Source organism: Podarcis liolepis, assembly GCF_965112155.1.
Source record: "Podarcis liolepis genome assembly, chromosome: 4".
NCBI lineage: Eukaryota > Metazoa > Chordata > Lepidosauria > Squamata > Lacertidae > Podarcis > Podarcis liolepis.
Window position 1 is genome coordinate 80,062,053 of NC_139558.1, and position 12,364 is coordinate 80,074,416.

Consider the following 12,364-nt stretch of genomic DNA (forward strand, 5'->3'; position numbering starts at 1 on the left):
TCTCAATCTTTTTGTTTCGGCTTCCATAATCTGCATATCTAGGTGACGTGCCCATGTGAAGAAGCAGAAGTCCCTGTTGCCTTGAACCAATCCATAGTGTGCAACCTGCGTGGATCTGAATTAACAGTGCCATTGCATTTGTGACTCAAAGGCTCAATGGTTTACTCCCAGGGGCATGAGACGACAGAATTTCTCTGCCACAATCTGTTTGGACCATCTTCAGAACAATATCCTGCAGAGATACCAATAAGAACTGGAAAACTAAGCAATTAAGTGGCAGAGTTAGTTGTTATTATTTTATCCGTTTAAATCATCTTACTCTGCTCTTAAGCCAAAAAGGATCTCAAAATGCCTTACATGAGAGCAAGACGGTCCCTGTCCACAGATTTATAATTTAAAACACAACACAAAAGGAAAAAGGGTTGAGGAGGGAAAAGGAAAAAATAATGTGCTACAAGTCAGAGTTATGCACTTCCTTCCTTCCCTGATTCTCCCTTGCATCTGCCCCATCATCACATTTTCCTTGCAAGTAAAATATGGGATTGGGAATCTCATGTTTTCTTATGTCCGTGTAGTTCTGCCCTCCATGTAGACATAGAAGCTGGATCCCCCATTTGAACACAGCATTAAAATATTTCTTTCATGCTTTACTTACAAATAGCACATGAAAGGCTATCAATGGCTGCTAGGCCTGAGGTCAGTGTTCTACCTTCAGTTATCAGTGAGGGCATGACTTTGAATACGAGTTCCTAGGGAACACTACAAACATAATTCTTTTTAAAACAGCATGAGACCACTGTCAATTAAAATTAGCTTTTGCTTTTCAGTGGAAATTGCAGTTTACAATGGAGGAACCTAAGATATGAAACAATCTCAGACAGATGATGGAGTAACAGCCAGCAGATTGGGCAAAAAGAAGGTGGAGAAATGTTCCCTGCGTGAAGCACATGGTGTGTAACTTTGAAACTGGTAGAAATTAGTCATAGCTTTGAGGATTTTCCCAAAAACAAATTTACAACTGTTTTATCTTGCAAACTTCCTTTGCATGCTTCATTTGTGCTACGTTTTGTGGCTGCGAAAGGGAAGCTGCTCTCCAGTTTGCATGTGCAATAAGATTCGTGTGACACGTGCTGCAATATCAAGGAACATAGGAAGTGGCCTTATATGTGGTCTGTCTAATCTAGTCTTCTGTGCACTGACTGGTAGGCGTGTGTATCTGCAGGAATTTTTTTTCCAGGGAAGGCAAATCCTCCAAATAAACAAGCAAACCTCTGGACTTTCACTTTTTGAAATATGACAACCCTACCACTGTGAGAACAGGATGCTGGACTAGGTGGGTCCTTGGCCTAATCCAGCAGCCTCTCCTTATTTTCTTAACCAGCATCAGAGAACACCTTTAGTAGATCTGGTGGCAAAGCTTGGGTAGATCAGGCTTCTTAGAAACCTATACTCCAGCTCTTCTTGTCCATTGCTCCAGTAGCATAAGAAATATGCCAGAATAGCAACACTGGACGACACTTCAGGATGTCATAGACTACTTTAATCACCTGCCCCATCCCGCAGGTTTAGCAACAGTGGGTTACGTTACTGGGTTGGCATAACCCACATTCAGCTACAGCTCTGACCCCTGCAATATGTGTACACTATTGATGGGCTTCATCTGCATTGATACTGGCCATTTAAAAAAAATGTTTACAAAGAAAAAAACCCCACTTTTTTGGGGGGGGGGTTAGAAGCGATAAAATAAGATCTGAGGTTTGGGATTTGGGTTGACAACCTCCTCCCTAATCAGAGCTATACCCAGAGCTACTTGTTTTCTATGGAGCAGCAGCAGCAGTACCAGGGAAGACTAACATAAAAACCTTTAAAATGACCCCAGAAGTTCCATTTCTAGAATTCCTTTTGCCTTCTCTTTGTCTAATTGGCTAGACCTGCTTGCTATGACCTCATTCACTGACTAAAAACACAGGCAGGCAGATGCAGGACAGTTTGTCGCAAAACAAAGGAGGGAATAGGGTCTGCCAGTTTTGTTCTCATATATCTGGTTCTAAAAGTGCTAAAACCACCCTTTAAAAATAAAGTGAAATATTCAAAGCTGAGAATTTGCAGTTTATGGCTCATGCCCTCTGCTCCGCACTGCCACGCTGTCTTTCCAAGCCTGCTTTGCTGGAGACTAAAAGAGGGACTGGCCATGGCAGCTATACCAGGTGCTCTGCCAATGAGTTACTGCCTCAGATGCAAGACATATATGTAGTGGTGAGACAGGAATACCCAATATTATCCTACCTCTGTACCAACAAAATTGCCCAATACAGTGGTACCTCGGGTTACATACGCTTCAGGTTACAGACTCTGCTAACCCAGAAATAGTACCTCAGGTTAAGAACTTTGCTTCAGGATGAGAACAGAAATCAGGCTCCGGCGGTGCGGCAGCAGCGGGAGGCCCCATTAGCTAAAGTGGTGCTTCAGGTTAAGCACAGTTTCAGGTTAAGAACGGACTTCCGGAACGAATTAAGTACTTAACCCGAGGTACCACTGTATATCCAATGGTGCTATTATTTGCATGGGCAAATATACAGATAGGAAGAACATAGGAGTGTTCTTTGTTAAATAGTTCCTGCAGCCTGCTGCACTGTGCTTCTCCCAAGATCCAGTCTCCACTGCTAATTCATGGCTATTTCAGATTGATCTGAACGGTTGCAATTTATAGTAAGGGATACATTGCTGGTCTATTCCACAAGAGGAACTCTGGTCCTCTAGATGCTACTAGACTCCAACACCCATCAGCCCCAGCCAGCATGACCAATGATCAGGGATGATGGGAGGGGTAGTCCATCATCATCTGAAGAATCACAGGTCTGTCGTCACAGGGCTGCTCTCACAATCACCCTACTCAGTATTTCATCCTCCCCATGGAAACCCAGCCATGTCTGCCTTTTACTGTACGTGAAGAGGGGCTTTGGGAATGCCAAAATTTTGGTGGCACACTAAAATTTGAACCCAATGTGTAGTATCAGGTGTGTGCGACTGTCTCACTTGGAAGACAGTCCAAGAAAGAAAACAGGCTTTTCACCCAGTACTGGTTATGAGAATAGACCCTGACGTCTGATCTCTCCAGTAAGATTTGAGAGCCACATATTGGCGTGGGGTGTCTTGTGACGGCATCAGTCCTTTCAATTCTACTTCCTCTCTTTGTATCATATTTTCACCATCTGGCACCCTATCCTATTTTTCTTTTCTCTTGTTTTCTCTTACTCTTTTTTTTCCCTGGCCCACTTCAGTATTTACAAATTTCTTCCCCACCTTGTCTAAGAGATGACATAGGAAGATGCCTTAAGGTAAAGTTAAAGGGACCCCTGACAGTTAAGTCCAGTCTCAAACGACTCTGAGGTTGTGGCACTCATCTCGCTTTATTAGCCGAGGGAGCCGGCGTACAGCTTCCGGGTCATGTGGCCAGCATGACTAAGCCACTTCTGGTGAAACCAGAGCAGCGCATGGAAGCGCCATTTACCTTCCTGCCGGAGTGATACCTATTTATCTACTTGCACTTTGACATGCTTTCAAACTGCTAGGTTGGCAGGAGCTGGGACCGAGCAATGGGAGCTCACCCCGTCGTGGGGATTCGAACTGCCAACCTTCCGATTGGCAAGTCCTAGGCTCTGTGGTTTAGACCACAGCGCCACCTGAGTCAAACCATTGGTCCATCTAGTTCGGTATTGTCTACACTAACTGGCAGCAGCTGTCCAGGAATTGAGAAGGCAGGGGCCTCCCTCAGACCTTGCTGGAGAGGCCTGGGATTGAAGCTGGGGCCTCCTGCATGCGCAGCAGATTTTCTGCCACTGCTCTACAGAACCTCCCTGTTCCCAGTTCCTGTTCCCATTAACCTCTAAAGCATCTTGAGCGGTCGAGCTCAGAACATAGGGAGGTGAAATTGTGAAGACCTTTTCAGGATCACACAAATCCAAAACAAGGCAAAACATAGTCATTTTGATATTCTCATTCTGCATCCTGGTTGAGACACACTTTTTCGCCGGCTTTCATAGATACTTAGTTATTGTGTGTGTGGTGCTGTTGCTGCTTGGCTTAATTTTGTTTTTTTGAATCTTTACTTACCCACAAAGGATGTGGTTTCCTTGTTCTTTTCCTTTTGAACAGGCCTGTTAGAAGCAGCAGAAAGAAAGAGGAACTAGGCAATAGACTTCCTTATTAAACCATAAGATCCTTTAAAAATTTATGCATTTATTATAAAACACTCCATTTATTGTAAAATCTTTGTTAGCGATGTACCTTTATTGTTGTTGTTTAGTCGTTTAGTCGTGTCCGACTCTTCGTGACCCCATGGACCAGAGCACGCCAGGCCCTCCTGTCTTCCACTGCCTCCCGCAGTTTGGTCAAACTCATGCTGGTAGTTTCAAGAACACTGTCCAACCATCTCGTCCTCTGTCGTTTCCTTCTCCTTGTGACCTCCATCTTTCCCGACATCAGGGTCTTTTCCAGGGAGTCTTCTCTTCTCATGAGGTGGCCAAAGTATTGGAGCCTCAGCTTCACGATCTGTCCTTCCAGTGAGCACTCAGGGCTGATTTCCTTAAGAATGGATAGGTTTGATCTTCTTGCAGTCCATGGGACTCTCAAGTCTCTCCTCCAGCACCATAATTCAAAAGCATCAATTCTTCGGTGATCAGCCTTCTTTATGGTCCAGCTCTCACTTCCATACATCAATACTGTACTGGGAAAACCATAGCTTTAACCTTAAAGTACCTTTATTAGGTCAACCAAAATGCACAAGCTTACTTCAAACTCTTCATCAAGCTAGAATCTAGGTGTTAGATGGGAAACAGAGGATGGTGAGGAAATAAAAAAAAATTATCTGGTGGTGAAGTCATGGGTCTGCCTTGGGTCAAAGTCTTAAAATGGAATGTAGAAGGAAGTAGACCTTCAAACAAGGCTGTTAGGTGCTGGGCAGGTTTCATGTTGCACCAATAGCTGCTGAGCCGAAGGAACATACCAAGGTGGATTCCCCATATTTGGAAATAGAAAACCCAGCTGTTTATATAATGAAATTCTCCTGTTTACTATAAACTTATAAAATACTGTTATAGGCCACCCCAATCTCTGCTGAGCGGTGCAAGATTCCAGTGGTCTTGGCACTTCACCAGAGTTAGTGTTTCCTTTGGAAAAAATGAGGCACAGCGAAGGCTATAGTGTCTTTCTGAAATATGGCTTATTTACTGTGGAGAGAGTTGCCAATATTCACATCACAAGAGAGTGCTTTGTTACTCTCCTAAAAACAGCAAGCTTGGATCTACAAGCAACTGAATCAGCCATGCTGCCTGATAGTGATAGCTTCTTCCCCTTGGCCCCCATATGACATTTCCATACTTCCTCCTCCTTCTTCCTTTTCTTTCCTAGCTTTCTTTTCCTAAAAGCAAAGGAAGGGTGAGTACCACCCTTATAGTTCAAGCATTGGTGTTAGCCTCCTGCATATCACCCCCCTTTTATTGATAAGATCTAGTGTAATGACTCTTGAGAGTCCCATGGACTGCAAGAAGATCAAACCTCTCCATTCTGAAGGAAATCAGCCCTGAGTGCTCACTGGCAGGACAGATCGTGAAGCTGAGGCTCCAATGCTTTGGCCACCTCATGAGAAGAGAAGACTCCCTGGAAAAGACCCTGATGTTGGGAAAGATGGAGGGCACAAGGAGAAGGGGACGACAGAGGACGAGATGGTTGGACAGTGTTCTCGAAGCTACCAGCATGAGTTTGAGCAGACTGCGGGAGGCAGTGGAAGACAGGAGTGCCTGGCGTGCTCTGGTCCATGGGGTCACAAAGAGTCGGACACGACTAGACGACTAAACAACAACAAAGTGCAATGACTCTCCCATGGACCAAATTATACTCCAGACATGATTATATACCATTATCATTCCCTCTATTTCTAATATCCAAGCTCTGAGTGTCATTCCTATAAAGCCAAATTTGCATATAGCCAAAAGAAAGTTGGGTTCATTGATGGGTGGGATTGCCAAAGTCTTTCTTCCTGGATGCCCACCCTCTTCCCACCCGTTTTAATTTTTGGCCAAGTGCATGAAGCTGAAGGTGCACCAGTTAAATGTGCATAAGTTACTAGTTACCCGTATGGCTAAAATGGTGTCAGTTGGAGAAGTTTGCAGTACAGTGGTACCTCGGGTTAAGCACTTAATTCGTTCTGGAGGTCTGTTCTTAACCTGAAACTGTTCTTAACCTGAGATACCACTTTACCTAATGGGGCCTCTCGCTGCCGCGCAATTTCTGTTCTCATCCTGAAGCAAAGTTCTTAACCCGAGGTACTATTTCTGGGTTAGCGGAGTCTGTAACTTGAAGAGTCTGTAACCTAAAGCGTCTGTAACCCGAGGTACCACTGTAGTATACAAAATATTTAGGTACAAAAAAAGAGAGAGGTGGTGGTGGCGAACCCAAAACAGGCTAATTAGGACTGAGTATGCTCAGTGGGCACAGAATGTTTTGTGGCTGTTGGAGGGTGGAATGAGGAATTGAGCATGGAACTGAAGGCTGGAAACTGGCCAGGAACACGGCACGCTACAACATTTTGTTGCAGCCCACGGGGGGGGGGCGTGCTCAAAAAGTATAGAAAAGCATTAAAAATACTAAATTAACTGAGGTTCCACTCCCCTAGCAGAAGCCTGCCTCCTCTAACAAAAGCCTGCCTTCTGTAATGTCCTCCCTTTGGGGTGGATTTTTACCCGTGATCTCCCCCCAAAAGCTCAACAACAAAATGCCCCCCTAAAAATAAATAAATGCTGGGCTACGCCCATGTTGCGGTCCCCACTTGTTTTTATTTATTATTTATGCACAAGCCAGCCAGATGGGCGGGTATAAGTGTTATAACCTTAAATCAGGGTTGAGCAGGAGGTGAAAAGGATGTTAGGCAGTTGCAACATATGGGAGGAGGAAGTTGCAGGAGGTTAGCCTGGGGGGGGGTTGTGCAAGGCGGGGGGGGGGCATGCACATGGGTGTGAAGGTGAAGGTGGGTGCAAAGCAGAACAGAATAGAGAAGTGGCTTCAGAAAGGGCGTTGGGGAGGTGGAAAGAGCAGTTATTCAGTGTGGGATTAAGGGCCAAGCGGCATCTGTTAAGAGACTGCAATAAGGATATCCAGAAGCTTATGATCGATTGATTCATGAATGCCGGGTACCAGGGTGCCTTTCCCAGAAACTGCTGCCCGGCTAGGTCAAAGCAGCAGCCAGGCATGCGCATCAAAATCAAAGGGAGAAGGAACTGGGATAATAACTTGCCCTTTTCTCCCCCTGGAGGAATCATGCTAGTTTGCGCTGGGCGATCGCGAACCCCAAGAAAGGGTGAAATTTAGGGCAGGCGTTTTGTGCAAGTTCCCCCGTTTGGGGCTCTTATCTTATTATCTTATCATTTGCTGCTGCTGCTGCAGGAGCCTTCCTCGTCCAGCCTTCCTGCCTCGCTCATTAGGAAGGAGGTTTGTTTCCGGGGTTTTTGCAACAGCTATTTCGGAGGTGGAAGTGATGGTGGAAGAATGAATTAAAGGAAGCGCGTTAGCAGTCGAAAGAACAGCAAGGCTTGAAACCATTAGTACTTTCCTGGCAGACACCCGAAACCAGCGGAGTCTCTGTGGCGCAATCGGTTAGCGCGTTCGGCTGTTAACCGAAAGGTTGGTGGTTCGAGCCCACCCAGGGACGGGGAGAGCGGCTCTTTTTTACTTCTCTCATTCCCATTCTTGCTCTGCAAACTTTGTCGCATCGTTAGAACGGATTTATCTCACTCTGCAATTTAATTCTGCAAAGCAGCTCTGGTTTGGAAGAAGGAAGTACCTTGCATTTAATTCATAGATACCACTCTGAACTGCTGATTTTTATTTATTTATTTTTTAACCGGGAAACTCGTGTAGTCGAAGCAGGTGCAGGGAAACTACCGGGCATGCCGCTTTTTCTCCGTGTCTCCTACAGGGAAGTGCACCAAGTACAGAAACTTGCACATTGTAAATTAGGTCTGTCGAATGTTGCAAAGTAGCTGTTGGACATGGATGGATCCAGACTGCCAAGTTTAGGCGTGACTTTTAACCACACTTGATGGCACCTTACTTTGCAAAAATAATAAACTAGTATTATAGAACAGAATTTTGTCTGTGTTTGTGTGTGTGTGTATCCATGTTTATGTATGTATCTTATGCATGCAATCTAGCGGTTTTTCCTTCCCCGTCCCCAGCACGCGGCTAAACGCTAAAGCTTGCAAAATTCTGTAAATTGCAAGAAATTCACATGCTAATTCTGCTATAAGAATCATGTGGGGGAACCTTGAGTCGACCTGGGTTTCCGTAGTGTAGTGGTTATCACGTTCGCCTAACACGCGAAAGGTCCCCGGTTCGAAACCGGGCGGAAACACTTTTTTATTTTTCTGGATACAGTTTGTGAGACGTTTTACGATCAGAACACGTTTAGATGAGGTACCGGCCGGGCTTTGTGTTATTTTGTACCAAATGATAAATATTAATGTGGTTTGAACGCAAGTTCAGTCACTCAGCAAACTTTACCCAACCGCTCTGCAATTTTTGTTTTGTTTTCATTGCTCGCGTCGACGTATTTCCAAACGGGGTGCGTGTCGGTGGAGAAATCTGGGTGATTAAATGCCTATTTTAGGAAGATGGAGAAAACGTTGCGTGCTTCTGAAAGTGAGAACAAAGCGACGGCAGAATTCACACTTCAAATTCTCACACTAAAAGCTCTTACATTATTTCAAGTAATTAATTGTGCATTTTTTTAAAAAAATCTGTACTTTTATTAGCGCGGAGCCATGGTGCGGGGGTGGGGTGGGGATCGTTTCCTCCGTGTTTGGGTAAGCGAACCCCAAAAAGCAAGGAGCTGAAGAAGGGCCTGTTTGCAGAGCAGCCATGGATCGCATCTCTGCAACGGTGTGCCATTATTTCTAATCCGGATTATTTTAAAAAATCACTTAAAACATGGGTAGGCAAACTAAAGTCCGGGGGCCGGATCCGGCCCAATCACCTTCTAAATACGGCCCGCGGACGGTCTGGGGATCAGGGTGATTTTACATGAGTAGAATGTGCCCTTTTATTTAAAATGCATGTCTGGGTTATTTGTGGGGCATAGGAATTTGTTCATTTCTTTTCCTTCCAAAATATAGTCCGCCGCCCCCCCCCCCCAGGTCTGAGGGACAGTGAACCGGCCCCCTGCTGGAAAAGTTTGCTGACCCCTGACTTAAAAGTTTGCATTTAGCGCCTTCAGCCACAGAGAAGTTTCCTTTGCAAAGTTTCCTGAGAATCCCGCTTACCCCCCCCCCCATCCACAAGGAGGGAGCGCCTGGTTGGACAAACTTTCCTTTGAGTTGCAAAAAAAGCATCAAAACTGGCGACTGCTATATCCCAGGGAAAACTCTGCAGTACAGTGGTACCTCAGGTTACATACGCTTCAGGTTACAGACTCCGCTAACCCAGAAATAGTGCTTCAGGCTAAGAACTTTGCTTCAGGATGAGAATTGAAATTGGGCTCTGGTGGCGCAGCAGGAGGTCCCATTAGCTAGTGGTACCTCAGCTTAAGAACATTTTCAGGTTAAGAATGGACCTCCGGAACGAATTAAGTACTTAACCCAAGGTACCACTGTATTATACATTGGGGTGAGGTGAAGAGAGGACTAGCGATGCCTATTAGCCACAATGGCTATTACTCTGCCCTCCACCGCTGGAGGCATCACCCCCCCAGCGAAAGAATTCTGCACACTGTAGTTTATCAAGGACTGTTGGAAATTTTAACTTGGGGTGTGTGTGTTAAATTACAGCATCCAGAACAATATTGGCCCAACAGGTTGTTTCCCTCCCCACACCATACCCCATCAGACAATGTCACACCAGTGACATCAACTGATGGACAGGAGGGCAGGTGTTAATCTTGCATGAGCTGCGCCACCATGTTCCTAGCAGGGAACAGGTTTGTGCATGCGAGGCAGCCAGATTTAATCTCTGTGCATCAGCTGCTCTGGCTCCGATCTTAAAGCAGGGGTAGGAGACTCGCAGAGGCTTTCCACCCACCTCCCTTATAAGTTGTAAAAAGCCTGTGTGAGTCTCTGTGTAATGGTTAGTGTGTTGGAATCCCCACTCAGCCATGAAGCTCACTGGGTGAGCTTAGCCCAGACACCATCTCTTAGCCTAACCTATCTCACAGGGTTGTTGTGAGGATGAAATGGGGAGAACCATGTAATAATAATAATAATTTTATTATTTATACCTCGCCCATCTGGCTGGGTTTCCGCAGCCACTCTGGGCGGCACCCAATAGAATATTAAAAACACAACTAAACATCAAACATTAAAAACGTCCCTAAACAGGGCCACCTTCAGATATTTTAAAAATGTCATATAGTTGTTTATTTCCTTGACATCTGATGGGAGGGCGTTCCACAGGGCGGGTGCCACTACCTAGAAGGCCCTCTGCCTGATTCCCTGTAACCTCACTTCTCGCAGTGAGGGAACCACCAGAAGGCTCTCTGAGCTGGACCTCAGTGTCTGGGCTGAACGAAGGGGGTGGAGACGCTTCTTCAGGTATACTGGGCCGAGGCCATTTAGGGCTTTAAAGGTCAGCACCAACACTTTGAATTGTGCTCGGAAATGTACTGGGAGCCAATGTTGGTCTTTCAGGACCGGAGTTATATAGTCTCTGCAGCCACTCCCATTCACCAGTCTAGCTGCCGCATTCTGGATTAGTTGTAGTATCTGGGTCACCTTCAAAGGTAGCCCCATGTAGAGCGTATTGCAGTAGTCCAAGTGGGAGATATCTAGAGCATTCACCACTCTGGTGAGACAGTCTGCATACCAGATGGAGCTGGTAGACAGCTGCCCTGGACACAGAACTGACCTGCGCCTCCGTGAACAGCTGTGAGTCCAAAATTACTCCCAGGCTGCGCACCTGGTCCTTCAGGGGCAGTTACCCTATTCAGGACCAGGGAGTCCTCCACACCTGCCACCTTGAGATCCTTGGAATATAAAGGTCATATATAAATTTAACAAATATAAGATCAAAGCAAGATCCAGTTTCTACATAGCCTTTGGCAGCCTCCTAGGTTTAGCTCTAAGTTGGCATTACCTAACAAGAAGTACATCAGTTATGGAGCAGATGCATTTAGGTAGCATGAAGTCATTAAGTAGAGGTGGCGACAGGCCGACAAATAAATGTACTTGCACTCCAAGATTCCCTCACCAAGTAATAGTGATCCATTTTCTGGAATGTGAATAATCAATACAATGAAGTAAATGTGAAAAATACAACATGCTTTCTTGCTTCTCAAAGGGTGCTTAAAAACACAATGAGAAATATAAGTCAGTTTTAGACTGCCTCCGCTTTTGAAAAGAATTTTATTTTCATTTTGATTGAAACTCTGGGTGTGTTTTAAAATGCCTTGATTCAAGTTTTAGTAGATTTGCTGATATCCCTTCAGTATGGTCCCAGAAATTGTATTTTTTATTTAACTAAATTTATATACTACTTGACTGTAATAAAACCTAAGTGCCTCCTAAATGAATCTTAAACCTCACAACTCATCTGAACAGGAGGGAGTGTCCCGGTTTCATACATAACTAAACTAAGGCATGACCTGTTTAGCAAAAATGTGGTGTTTGTGAACATATGAATCCAGACAATCGGACTAACCATGGTCTGTCCAAACCGAACAACTTTGCTTAACCATGGTTTGTTTAGCCACTCAATCTCTAGAACTTGGGCAAGCTACAGAGGCGTAAAGCAAGAACAGCTGAAAACAAACCAACTTTCTAGAAGTAAGCCGTGTCTTACTTGCTTATTGGTGAGACAACTCAGGTTCCCCTCCCCCCAACAAATCAGGGTTAAAGCAAGCCACGGTTTAGCATTATGCGCAAACACAGCAACCACAAAGGACTATTATTTAATCAGAAAGAGCAGGCTGAAAAGATGTATGTTTATGTCACATTCTCTTCATTATTGGTTTAGATGAAACGTGCTTCATTAGGTATCTTTTGAGAACATTTTTTTTTCTTTCAAGTGTACAAAACAAAATAATTTAACACACATAAGTGTGGAAAAAAATAGAAACCTAATAGCTCTTTTTTAAAGAGCTGACTATGCCAATGAGTGTTTTGAGACAAGCATCTGTCAGCAACTGTGCTACCACACTTATGAACATGATGCCATATATACTTTTTTGTGATCTATTACCAGATTTCTGTGGCTCAGCAATTATGCATTTTTCTTTGACATCTCTTGTGTGAATGTAATTCTACCTCAGTAACTTTTTACTGTTTGTCAAAAATCTACCTGTTATCACCTCTGTTTCAGACACAAAATCCAGAGTCTTGTC